A 14923-nucleotide genomic window follows, 5' to 3' on the forward strand; every position below is an offset into this window, starting at 1 on the left:
CATGTTAGAGATGAAATGCCAGCTGTAAAGACATGACAGTCAAATCGAGCTCTAATCTCAGGTCAAAAGCATTCTGGAGCATAAACAAGACATGTGTCATAGTCCAAATACATCATGACATCATACCGAGTAGCTGGGAGCACCTCGTGACCAATAGGCATAACCCAACTGTAGCATTAATAGCTTCAGCCCTGAAGTTTCTAGCAGTAAATAATAGTCCAAAATCAAGTAAAATAATGCTCAAACCAAGCTCAAATCAAGTGTCAACTCATAGGTGTACATTCCTAGACATGTAGGGACCAACTGGGCATAATAGGGCATCAAATGCCAAGACCTGTAAGCATAAAATTGAAGTAATAGATGGCTGCCCTGTTTTGGATAGATTTGGAACTATTCAAAACAGTCAATGGATGAGCTAAATCAGCTCCAAATGCGTCTCATATAAGAGGCATAACATCCACAAGTGATCCGATATCAATAGACATCAATAGAAGCATCACATAAGCCATAGGCATACAAATACATGTTGTCTCAGATCTAAAATCTGTTGCAAAATATATGTCATTAGAATTTGACAAATCTGACATCACCATCGCGTTCGGAGCATGCCAAAACCCTAACTTAGACTCTTATCTTGCCTGAATCGGGTTCCGAATGCCCGAGATATGCTCGGGGGGTTCACTATATATATATTCTCTATATAACGTGCATTCATGGCCTATTTATAAATATCCTAATCTGTGAATTTTTCTTGAATAAAACACAACCCTTTTCTATTCAATCTGTAAGTAACCCCTTTTTATGACACCCTTCTGTATGTAAAAAATGTATAAAAATGGTGTTTTAAAAACCCCTTATTTTGAACTCACATTATATATACATATATTCATGAGTGACCCCCTTGAGGAGATATGACAAAAAGAGTGATTTTTGAGCCATTTTTGCAAGTAGGCGCAAATAAAACGTGAACATGCTGCTATACTTGAGGGGCCAAATCAAGGTGGGTAGGGGATAAGCAAGAGCCCAATGAAGGCCTACAATATGCCTACACAAGCCTAGGACAAGTCCAAGCAAGAGGTGAAGAGAACAAGCTTCAATGATGGAAGCTACGACTACCTCTTCATGAAACCCTGCTGTTCATGTCAAAGAATGGCTGAGAACTGAGTGAGAATCAATCTCTCATACCTTGTGTAGATGCCGGGGAAGGTCGGGAAGTGCTCGCGAAGGAGTTACTCTGATACCAGTTGAAAGGAATGCATGAGACGTCGGAGAGAAAAGCACACACAATATAGGTGTTGTCAACAATGTTATGACAGCCTTATTGCACTTTCATATATATATATATGAATAAAGAATATGGGTGGTCACTGTACATGGGCAGACCCAAGGGCCTTTTACCCCAATAAGATTTTGTTATTTTACTTTGAGCTCCCATCTTCCTATTGTGCACAATTTTCTTGCTACAACTTTGGTTTTCCACATGGTATCAGAGCCTCCTCTGATCCTTTCAGCTTCCTCAAACCTCAGCCTCACTAACTGCACAAGAAGATCTTCATTTCTCTCATCTTGGACCTTCAAACTCCATAGCCAGCTTGACCCCCTGACCTTGGAGGACCTAGGGAACCCAAAGGAGAGCATTTCAGCTCCTGGATTCAACTAAGAACTTCTTCCTTGACACAAGGCAACTAGTCTTGGCACATCAAAGAGCAACATTGGGCATCGTGGAAGATGGCATTGAGGAAATCATCAGATTGGCATAGTTTTGAAAAGTCAAGCAGTTTGTACAGCAGCACAGCGGCAGGGCATCACTAAGCTCATCAAAGACCGACATCTACCATCTCTAGAAGCATAAATTAAGAGATGAGTGCTTGTAAGCACTAAAGCACATTGCTCAATCATTTTGCCATTGGTATTTACTCAATCCGAGTTTTTCATTAGAGAATTAAAATCACAAAGTGCTCTACTTCATTTTGTAAGGCTATGTGTACAACTATAAGCACATAGACCATCCTATCCTAAACTTGTGTTGCTTGCTATATTTCATGTGTGGTTTCTTTCAAATACCTTGGTCAATAAGATGAGTGTCATTATATTCTCCTCGGAGTCATCAGCAAACATGCATTGAAATCATAGACCATCCTTGTCCAACACAAGGTTCATTGACTAAACCATACCACAAGGATGAGCCAAAAGTCCAGTCTAGGTTCACATCCTTGAAGCCTAAAAAGACCATTAAACCTCGGAAGAAGATTGCACATAAGAAAGGACCACCAAAGTCACATTTTGAAGTACTACGTATGTATGATTTTCAGCCTTTCTCTTCATTGCAATTTTGAATATCAATTGTTTGTAACACTGTCCTTGATTTGCTTTCACATTCATTGGCAATTTTGTAAGGGACTAGACGTTGCCCTTGTCTTAGCAAGTGGTAAGACCTTCCCAATGGCCACAACAACCTATGCTTATGTCCACCCTCAAATTCATAAATTTGATGGCAAAGATTTCCACCCATGGCAGGTACTTATCAAGTACAAGATGATGAAAGAGGGTATTGGTCTGTCATTCAAGGCACTAGAGCTGTAAACTCTGCAAATCTGGTTGATGTAGAGGATGACCAACGTGCCCAAGCAATCATAATGTTACACTTACATGAGTTCTTGATTCATCATATTGATCAACTAAATACTTCTAAAGAAAAATAGGATGAGCTTGAAAAGCTCTATGGAGCCACTGGTAAAAATACTAAAATCTTCCTTAAAATTGAATTCTTTAGCTTGAAATATAGATCAGGAGAAGACTTGGGAAAATTCATTTCTCACATGAAGGGTCTCATGGCACAACTTGCCTCATTATAAGCTCCAATCCATGAAGAGGATGCTATTGCTATTCTCCTAAAATCTGTGAAGAAAGCTTTTCCAACCCTTTTGACTACCCTAATTAATATTCCAAACCCAACTTTGGCAAGTACCATCTAGTCTTGTCTGGATGAAGAGAAGAGAAATCATACCAAAGGAATGTCAGCAGTCACTTCCCTGAGCAAGTGTTAGTTCATACCACTTAGCATATTGTAAGCAACAGCTGGAAAAAATTCCTTGACAAAATGAAGTGCAACAAATGCAAAAAGATCGGGTAAGTGTCCCAATGTTCCACCAGTATCTAAGGAATTGGAGGCCAACTTTGCCTCCCAATCCACAGATGATTGACTTTTGTGAGTCTTGTGAACATCCTCTACCTATGAATATCCTTGAAGCCTAATTTATAAAGGCATCCCAGTTGATTGAGGGGGGGGGGGGGGGGGGGGGAACTTTAACATGTTTTGAGATGCAATGCCACCCTAGCATTGAGCGGGGGTGTTACAATATAGGCATGTGGATCCACCTTAAGCAAGGGTATATGAGGGCTAATGGATGTAAATGGACTTAAGGGGCAGGGGAAACCCTAACCCTAGCTAGGAAAAGGCTATATAAATAGCCTATGGGTCACTATCAAGAGTTAGATAGAGTGTACCCAAGTTGTAATTTGAGGAACTTAGTAAACAAGATTTTGTTCTTGTACTTTGAGCTCCTATCTCCCTATTGTGCACACTTTTCTTGCTGCAACTCTGATTCTTGTTCTCTATAGATGGCAATCAAACAATGATACAACCCTCCTTGAGTGCTCCAGGATGCTCCATTATGCTACAATAAACTCCATGGTTGCAATGCTCAGCCATGGGGGTTCACTCATAGTAAAGAAGACATGTCACCTGCATGCAAGGACTTCTAAAAAAACCCCTATTTATGAAGCTTGTAAGACTAATATATCCCCCTATTTAAGCTTATAAGATATATACATGTATGAATTTTTATGTATCCCCTTTCTTAACTGTAAGTTTTCATAGAACATATACTAACTTTCTTTTTAAAAGTTGGAATTATCCTAAGCAATAAAATTATCAAAATGGTCATATCACAAAGTGATTTATGTAGTGGCACTTGGATACCATCGAAGTATGTGTCACAATGTTTTTGAGTGCCCATGCCCCCTTAAAGTGACTACACCAAGCGGACACCAAGCTCTCTTTGGAAGAAGGGAAGTTGAATCTCTCTACCAAAACCATGGGAGAGTGCCAACTCCCCCCCTCCCACACTATGATTAATACAAATCAAGAAAAAAAATCAAAAAAATAAAGATTTAATTTTTTTCTCTAAGAAAAACTTGGGTTTAACCTCTTACCAAGCACCTTGAAACTCGTGATACTAACATCTAGTTAGTAGTCACAAATTACAGTACACATGAATGAGTGAACTTAGCAAAGAGTAGGAACAACACAAGCATCACATGTATGTGTTTAAAAGTACTTCCCTTCATAGATATCCTTGAATGAAATACATGTTGAAGATACCTCAAAAACTGTAATGCTACAATGTACTTTGCTTCATTACCATACATATACTTTTCTTCACCATCAAAGGATTGCCAATGCAACCATATGCCTTTTCTATTGCATATTGGTGGCTGAGATGGACCCAAAACTATTGGCTATTTCCAAGTGTGGTTGCAAGCTACTTCGTGCACATGACTGATGGAGAGACTTTATGACCTTAAAACTCAAATTACACCCAAAATGTTCATAAATGTTTATGACTCTAAAACTCAAATTACACAATAACTAGATGACCAAAAAAGTTATTTGATATTTCTTGGTAGCATGTATGATGTATACATAGTAGCTTTCAACTTGCAAAGAAAAACAAGATTATCAATTTAATACTAATGCATAAGGACAACCCATTAAACTATTATAGATTTTTATTTTACTTTATGCACTTCAAATTACCTTGTGTATCTTTTACATAGCCATTGAAGATCTTATAGTCATTGGGATCAAGTTGATATTTCTTTGATATTGGATCATAGCTCAAATTTTCCAAAGCAATTATATATTCCAAGGACACTGATTGATTATCAACAATATCATATGTGTAGCATCTACTTCCTTTGGTTTTTTTATACCATGCTAGATGAATCTCCACATTTGGAGGAGGATCTAGAAGATAAAAAGGGCCCCTTGTCTCTTTCATACCATTTCTGAGCTTCATTCTCATACTCATTACTCTTCCGAGGTACCATATGCCTTTCTTGACCCCTTGACTAGTATTTGCAACCTTGCCTTTTCTTTTGATCTTTATATTATCTCTAAGTATAGTATCTTCAAATAGAACCGCACAATCATATCCTATTCCAAGGCAAGTATTGGTTTGAGGTTTTGGCTTAATCTGAAATGAGAAATATACTCCAGTTTTTACCCTTGTTAATCTATTCTTTGATAACATTGGATTTCCATTCAATTGGCTCACAAGTGTGCTCTTGCAAAAAGTCTTCCCATCAACTTCCACAAAAGGTGATATTTGGCTCACCACATTCTCCTCATTGTCAATTATAGAATCCATGACATGGTGAAGCTCACTTTGTGCAATTGTATCCTCTTCATTAACATCCAATATTGTATCCATGATTACATCTCCAACAAAATCATCCAATGAAACTTCTTCTTCTTCTTCAAGATTGTCATGTGCATTGTTTTCAAGATGCTCTAAGATATCTTTTTCTTCCCATGAGGCACCCCATTAAGCTTCACCTTCCATACCAAGCTTGCGACACATGACCTTTACTTCTACTAAACCCTCCTTTAATGCATATACAATCTTCTCATCAGTACTCACTGTTGCCAGATGGCACCTATGCAAAGGGATGAGTGCCTTAAATGGTTCTCCTTTGTGTGTACGTTGACGGGATGAGCGCCTTAGATGGTTCTCCGTCAATGCGGGGCATGTTCCTAAGAATTGTCTTAGGTGGAATGTCGATGGGGATACCTATCCTTTCTGGGCATCGATGTAAGTGTGAACGTGGGTGATACCATTTTATCCACACGAGTATTAACGTCTTCGTGAATTAATTATTGTATAGAATTCCAAATTAATTGATTTATGTGGCTAGCTATAATTATTCAGTTGGTTATTATTCTAACATGATTTTCTGAATTTTTGGCAGTTGATGTGTAGAGCATGGTGTTAGACGCATCGCTATTTCTTATAAAGCGTGCACATAGCCTCTATGTAAATATTTATTAGCAAAATAGATTTTTAGAAGATATGCCCAATAAAATATTAATGGTTCTAGAGAGTTGTGGGATGCACAACTGCTAGCATCCATTAATTCAGAATACTCTATCTCTTTTCCAGTAACTCAAACTCTTTATGCAAAGAGTGATTGTAAAGGGTCTAAATCTTGGGCAAAGAAAATTTCATAATATTATTATAAATATGGCATGAAGGGAGCTGCCCACTTCATGTTAGGGGGAGATTGTACCCAATCTTGTGTCGCTTTATCTTAGTTTACCCTCTCTTTTAGTCTATTTTTAATTTCTCATGTGTCGTATGCAATTTTATGAGTAAAAGAGAGAAAGAGGGAGCTTCTTCCATTTGCTACGCGCAAACCACGCATCCGTTGCTTGCAACAATAGTATCAGAGAGCCCAGCCTACCTCTTGGGCTTCCAATCGCTTGCCCTCTATTGCGAACGGGCTCTACGGTCCATCTCATCACGAACCAACTACACAATTGGATTCCCAGGCCTTCAAAACCCCCAATCCCTCTATCACAGTCAAGAAATTCTGTTATTTTCTCAAACATTGAAGAAGACCCACTCCCACATCATGGCATTATGTTTCGTGAAGAACTCGAGCTTCAAGGTGATTAGCAAGATTAATTAAAGCCTAATTAAAAGCTTTGCTTAAGCTTAATCAAGAGCTTAAGCTCGATTTTGATTTTGTTTGGGGGGGCCATTTTTTGTCATCATGACAACATCCACGACGTCCTTTTGTCCTAAACTGTCAAGTTTTTTTTAAAAGGCTTAAAGCCTTATTAAGAAAATTACATTACCTCTTTTATCACTTACATAATCAACTTCATCTTCTCTTACTCTGTGTCATACGTAGACTCTGCAAATCTTCACAAGTCACAGTTGACTATCTCTTCCATAGAGGCAGTTCTCGTGCAGTTCTTTCGAGCTTCATAAATTTCACAAAATTCCCATAAAAAATTCCCAACTTTCTTGTCTACTTCCATCCATAATTTCTTGTCCAAAGGCCGCTTAAAAGTTTTGTCTTACACGCTAAAATTCTCCAACGACAAGCAAGGCGTCTTTTCATTTGCAAGGCGTCCTAAATCTCCCTAGATTTCTCCATCAAGCAATCATGTCACACGAAGGGCCATCCGACACTATCAATTTTGACTCTGCATCACCGCTTCATAAGCCAACCTTGAAGCAGCTTATGGAATTAATATCCATGCAACTTGAAGAAGAGCGTCAACACCGCGTACAACTGGAGAACTAAAGTCCCTCAAGCGTCCTGCCATTGAAATTTCTACCAACGATTGACAGCCTAGTTCGCACCATCAACGCTACTTTGGATGCCCACTCTAGTAAAAAAGAGTCCAAGATAAGCAAGGGTACATTAAAATTTAATTCTTTTGATGGTCTTAAAGATGGTAGCAAAATTCTGTCATGGTTAAGTTAGTTCGAAGCTTATTTTGACAATGAGGAATACTCAGAAAGTGATAAAATTAAATGTGCATCTCATTATTTTATTGAGAAAGCTGCATTATGGTGGGATGTCACACGTAAAAGCATTGATCGTCCTCTCACATGGAATGATTTTTGCAAGAAGGTTCTTGCAAATTTTCTCCTTGCACAATTCGAGCTCTGCATGCAACAACAATGGGACCTATTCATGCAATGGGAATGTGAGTCTATCCTTCAATACACAGAAACATTTTGGAGCACTCTCTTGTAGCTCCAAATGGTGGAGCTAGTGGCCGAGTCTACCTTCAAGAGAAAGCATATGTCCGGCTTAATTCCATCCATCCAAGCCGAAGTCAACATATTCAAGCCCAATAATCTGGACGAAGCCATATCCCTAGCTCATGATGCTGAAAAGAAGCACTCTAAAGACCGAAGGCAATTTCCGGCATCCAACGGTAACAACATGGATAACAACTTTCGTTATAATTCTTTTCATAACTTCAATTCTCAATATGGAAAGAATCATTTTAACCGATGGCCATGGATGCGAAATGTTCTTAATAATCATGGTTAATCAATTTCCAATTCTAAACCTCCCAATCTACCTTCAAATTTGCCTAAATCTGGTGAACCTAAAAATGTTAACCAAGTGTCTCCAATGCCATTTCCAAAAATGTAATTTGTTATAATTATAAGCATCCTAGTCATATTGCGAGTTGTTGTCCCATGGGCAACACTTGTGATTGGAAGAAACCCACGGCGCATCTGAATTTTCTTGGAGCTGAAGAATCCAACGAAGACCTTGAAGCAATGCCCAACTTCGATGAGGCTACACTTATGGGCAAAAATTCTAACGAACCTGAAGACCTTGCTGGTAAAATTTCTATGCATGTCTTATTAAAGATGCGATGTAAAATCAATAATAATGATATGACTGTTTTGCATGATGATGGAAGTACTCATGATTTTGTTTCAGAAAAAGTAGTTAGAAAATTACAACTTAAAACTGTTCCATCTGCCTATAAAATTAAGGCTGCATTTCTAGGACAATGATATAATGGTACTAAATAAGTTCATAATTTAGAAATTTGTATTGGATCTTATAAGGAAAAGCAAATTTTTTTAGTAGCACCTTTGCAATCTGCTGACGTAATTCTAGGAATGCCATGGCATCACCAATTCAACCCCAATATAGATTACAACACACACTCAGTGCACATTGAGCACGAAGGTAAACAAATTTTACTCAAAGGGTTAAAAAAAACTGAATTATTTTCAATTATTAGTCATACACAGGCGAAGCGAGCTTTGCGTAAACAATCAAAAGCTTTCTTAGTATGGATTAATGAAGTTGATGTTACAAAAATTGAACTAACTCCAAAGCAATAACATTTTATTGCTAAATTTTTTTATTGTTTTTCTAATGATTTACCTTTAGAACTTCCTCCATCACGACCCGAAGACCACCAAATTGATTTACTTCCTGGTAGTCAACCACCTTGCAAAGCTCCCTATCACCATAACCAATTAGAACAGAAAGAGATTCAGAAGCAAATTGAAGAACTTCTAAATAGAAAATTAATTCGTCCAAGTAGTTCACCTTTTGGAGCTCCTGTATTATTAGTTAAAAAGAAAAATCAAACTTACCGCATGTGTATAGATTAGAGAGCACTTAATAAAATAATGGTTAAAAATAGGTATCCAATACCTAGAGTAGACGACCTTCTAGATAAATTACAAGGAGCAACAATGTTTAGTAAAATTGATTTAAAATCAAGATATCACCAAGTTCGTATGTCTACTCCTGACATTTTTAAGACAGCTTTTTGTACACAATTTGGACATTATTAATTCTTAGTAATGCCCTTTGGACTTACTAACACACCAGCTACATTTAGTAGAATGACGAATAGAATATCTTTGCATTTTCAGCATTGTATAATAGTCTTTTTCGATGACATTCTTGTTTTCAACAAAACTGAAAAAGAACACGAAGAACATTTATCTTTAGTGTTTAGTTTGTTAAAACAAAACCTTCTATATGCTAACCCTGACAAAAGTTCTTTCTTTGAATGTGAAATAGAATATTTAGTTCATATTGTGTCTGCCAAAGGCATACACGTAGATCCACATAAAATTGAAGCAATTAATTCTTGGCCAACACCTAAAAATGTACACGAAGTTCGTTCTTTTCTAGGACTAGCTAGCTTTTATAAAAAATTTGGTAGAAACTTTTCATTGCTTGCTTTATCGTTAACTCTTTTGTTAAAGAAAGGTCTTGTTTATCATTGGGGCGATAGCCAACAACAATCGTTTGAAATACTTAAGCATGCTCTCACACATGTTCCAGTTTTGCAGTTACCTGATTTCAATCGACCATTCTTTCTTGTGGTTATTGATGCAAGTGGTTCTGGCATCGGTGCAGTATTGATGCAAGACAATCACCCTATAGCATACTCTAGTTATAAACTGAAACCTTCTGAAGTTAAATATAGTACATATGACAAAGAATTATTAGCCATAGTTCATGCATTGCACATATGGAAGCACTATTTAATGGGTTCGGAGTTTATGATTAAAACCGATCAACAGAGTATTAAACATTTATTCTCACAACCACAAATATCTAATAGACACATACAGTGGGCATCATTTATTCAATCATTTCATCCACTCATTCAATATCAACCAGGTAAGAAAAATGTAGCAGCCCGATGCACTTAGCCGTAGGCCATCATTAAACAATATTTTTGTCATTTCTACTTCTTCGTTAGACACAATGAAAAATACTTATCTTCAAGATCCCAATTTTCATGATGTTTGGGTAAATTTATCCAACAATCAATGGATCCCTACTAATAACTTTTCTATTTTCGATGGTTTTCTATTTTATGAAAAAAGGTTATGTATTACTAATCCTTTTCGTCATTTCATTATGCAAGAAGTACATGAGCCTCCTTGTATGGGATCGTGGTATTATCTCCACACTTAGAAATTTACACGAAAATTTTTTCTGGTCAAATATGCAATGTGATGTCTCTAATTTTATTTCTGAATGCATTGTATGTCAACGCATAAAAAGACATCATGGTAAGTCCTATGGTTTATTACTTCCATTACCTATCCCTAATTCACCTTGGGAGCAGATTTCTATGGACTTCATTACAGGTTTACCACAAACTTCTTCACGAAATAATATGATATGGACCATAGTTGATAGATTTAGTAAACAGACTTACTTCATTGCTTGTAAAAAGACCTTAAGTGCTACACAAGCTGCTAACTTATTTCTCAAGCATATTTTTGTGCACCATGGATTGCCAAAAATTATTGTGTCTGACCGAGATCCTCGATTCTGTAATAATTTTTGGATTACATTGTTTACTAACTTAGGAATTAAGATTGATTTTAGCTCTGCATTTCATCCAGAGACTAACGGTGAGACAGAGGCCACATATAGCACAATTTTTGGATTTAATCCGTGCTTACACAATTTCTTCTCCATCCACATGGGATAATCATTTGCACCTTCTATAGTTTGCTTACAATAATACCACTCACACTGCTACACAAAAGGCACCTTTTGAATTGTTTACGGTCACAAATTGCCAACTCCCACATTTCGTCTAACACAGAAAATACCTTCTGTTGACAATTGGATTCAAAATCATTCAAGTATTCATGAGAAAGTTAAACAAATGCTAGCAAAGGCCCAACAATCATATGTGAAACAAGCAAATAAAAAGAGGCAAGCCATGATTTATAAAGAAGGAGATTATGTTTGGTTACGTGTTGAAAAACATAGACTCCATAGTGTAGAAGAGAACTTGAATATAAAACTAGCTCCTCGTTTCTATGGACCTTTTAAAATTATCCATTGCATTATTCCTAATGCTTATAAATTAGAGTTACCTCATCATTGAAAAATGCACAACACTTTTCACATTAGTCTTTTGCGTCCCTTTAAAGGTTATCTTCCTGTTCACCCTGTTTATGTGAAAGGAGGCACCTATGCAAAGGGATGAGCGCCTTAAATGATTCTCCTTTGTGTGTACGTTGGCAGGATGAGTGCCTTAAATGGTTCTCCGTCAATGCGGGGCACGTTCCTAAGAATTGTCTTAGGTAGAAGGTCGATGGGGATGCCTATCCTTTCTGGGCATCGATGTAAGTGTGAACGTGGGTGATACCATTTTATCCACACGAGTATTAACGTCTTCGTGAATTAATTATTGTATGGAATTCCAAATTAATTGATTTATGTGGCTAGCTTCAATTATTCAGTTGGTTATTATTCTAACATGATTTTCTAAATTTTTGGCAGCCAATGTGTAGAGCAAGGTGAATTGGAAAGGCGCACCACACGCAAGCATTTTAAAGATTATTTCCTCAAGAATTTATTTGGAAATTATTGGATTATTGTATTAGACGCACACTATTTCTTATAAAGCATGTGCATAGCCTCTATGTAAATATTTATTAGCAAAATAGATTTTTAGAAGATATGTCCAATAAAATATTAATGGCTCTAGAGAGTTGTGGGATGCACAATTGCTAGCATCCATTAATTCAAAATACTCTATCTCTTTTCCAGTACACTCAAACTCTTTATGCAAAGAGTGATTGTAAAGGGCCTAAATCTTGGGCAAAGAAGATTTCATAATATTATTATAAATATGGCATGAAGGGAGCTGCCCACTTCATGTCAGGGGGAGATTGTACCCAATCTTGTGTCGCTTCATCTTACTTTACCCTCTCTTTTAGTTTATTTTTAATTTCTCATGAGTTGTATGCAATTTTATGAGTAAAAGAGAGAAAGAGGGAGCTTCTTCCATTTGCTATGTGCAAACCACACATCCGTTGCTCACAACAACTCACAACCATGTAGTCATTTAAATTTTCCAAAGGAATGCCATGCATATGATTCATATCAACCCATATGTTTTCTTGCTTTGAGTGAGTTGCCAAAAAACTTAGATTTGAACCTACTTGAAACTCTGACATTCTATTCAATGCTCCTGCACTAAACAAGTCACAACCATCATAACACCTCTCATTGCTAACCATTCCACCTACTTTACTAAAGAAATTATCACAAGCATCAGATCCCATAGAAGATAAAGGATCTGCCAAGTGACTATATCTGTCTTTGAAGATCTTTATGAGAAGAACCACAAAGTGACATAACAATTGGATGTCCATGAAAGTTTCTCTATTAATGAAGTTTTGCTTGAGCATATATACATCATGCTTGGTAATCCACATGCGCCAAATCCAAATAAAACATCATAAATCAACTGATTAATAAGACATAATGGTGCTACCATAGCAACAACATGAACATACAATATCAATTAATTATTTATGTATGTTCAATAGATACAGGAATTTTGTACCTAAAAAAGAAGGTTACCATTCCGGTAGCTTTCACACGCTCATCTAGTTGAGCATAGGAGATAGAAAAATATCAATGTATGCTACCACAATTGAGAGATACACCTTTGTACCAAGTGTTTGCTCTTGACGATGATTGGATCCCATTTGCAAGAGCTCTAAACAATTTTGAACCGTACGTCGGGCTATCCTCTATGCTAATCTCCAATTTTGTTTGTCTTTTCTCTCTATATCTCCTTCTTGCAAACCATGATCATCAACCTTGAAACTTTGATGTACCAAGGCTACATGATTCTCAAGGTGACAAGATCATTACCAAGAACTAATATTTTGGATGCATTATCTAGAGGATTAATAATCTTCTTTCCATTATGTATATAATCTCGATCATGTAATCCAATGATGCTTCCATCATCTTCCATAGAAGCTGTGAATATCCAACCCAAGGAATTGAGTATCAAACACTTGTAAGAGTGCTATAATCTTCAACCATAAGCTTTCTTTGCCTTGAATCTCCATGAGAAGCATGACAAAGTATTGATCCAATCACATCCTTCACATACATATTCCAATGAAAATTGACTTCTTTCCATTGATCCTTGATGGACATAGAGTCAAACCTATTACAAGTTAGGTGTATAAGAAGAACTAAATTTGGCAAGCATTCACCAAGAGGATTTCCAATCAATACTCTTGCATAGTGGGCAATCACATTATGTTCAAATGCATCAACAATTCTATGATAATCATTTTCACCATCTCCAACAAGTACTACAAAATTTGAAATGCATGTGTGATCTATCTTCTTTCCACAAGAACCAAAAAGTTGGTCATCTCTTGCTATCCACCTCAAATCCTCTTGATCATAGTTTCATCTTCAGCAAAAATGACAGGTACACTTCCCATGCAAAGACCATTTTTCAACATATGATGCTTATATGTTTTTGCCACATGCTTGAATACATCCTCTCTCAATCCGGTCCTATAACAAAGAGCTTTTCTCATAGCCCTAGATGTAGTTGAAAGATGTGGACCTTGAAGATTCATGGAGAGAAAGTTATGCAATCTTGTACCTCCCCAAATCTTGACAGCTTCAAAGAGATTTTTTGTTGTATAAGAATATCACTTTCCTTGACCCACTCTTCCTATGTTTTGAGAGATGTTGATGAAAAAGTCCCACAAAGCTTTCTTCCCCTCAAATAAGCCATGCTTATGCGCATTCACAATATCAGTGCAAAACTTTTTTACATCTCCTCGTACCAAGGCTTCAGAAACACTTTCTTGAAGACTCCTCACCTTTACACTCAAAGTAGCAATCTTTGTCCTTGTGAACCATATTTCTTTTTTGAGTCGTCAAACCATTATGTTTTTAGTCCTAGCAATTCTCAATATCTCAGAATGAGTCAAGTAATCCAATCTTCTACCACATCTAGTGTCTCTTAATTCTCTTTCCCCACTAGAGTGCATGTCTCGATACACACACGTGCAAAAGTATCTCTCCTTGGGAATGGATGCACATGATGAGCACTAGAGATTGGAGAAGGAAACTCCCTCCAAACTTACCCGCTTGCAATCATTGTGACAAAATGTGCCATTGATCTCAACAAGCTCTATTCCAAATAAAATCACTACCTTTGTGCTTGGCTCACAAGTCCAATTTACACCTCCTCTACTATCAATCAAGAAACAGTTTACATTGATCATGTGGTTTCTAAACTTATATGATCCTTGCCAAAATCCCCAAAAAAGAGTAGCAAGAAAACTCTCCTCTGCACAGTACATAAATTCTGTTGTTTTCTTCATAGAATAATGATTATTAAAAGAAAGACAAAAACAAATCCATAATGCCAAAAAAAACCAAGACTTGTTAAAACTGTATACCTGAAGGTCTGTAATATTTCCACTACGAAATATTGAAGACCCAAAATCCCGCGTAAGAGCAACTCAAAATAATCTCCCGCAATGAT

General features: G+C 36.9%; 2 pseudogenes; both read right to left on the reverse strand.

The window, feature by feature from the left end:
- Nucleotides 1–4796: 4796 nt before the first annotated feature.
- LOC148024965 (uncharacterized) lies at nt 4797–12827 on the reverse strand (annotated as a pseudogene).
- A 586-nt stretch (nt 12828–13413) lies between these two features.
- On the reverse strand, nt 13414–14423 carry LOC148024966 (uncharacterized; annotated as a pseudogene).
- Nucleotides 14424–14923: the final 500 nt, after the last annotated feature.

This window comes from Lygodium microphyllum, chromosome 15, assembly GCF_053477565.2.
Source record: "Lygodium microphyllum isolate KBCC chromosome 15, Lygodium_microphyllum_v1.1.10, whole genome shotgun sequence".
In the NCBI taxonomy this organism is placed as follows: Eukaryota; Viridiplantae; Streptophyta; class Polypodiopsida; order Schizaeales; family Lygodiaceae; genus Lygodium; species Lygodium microphyllum.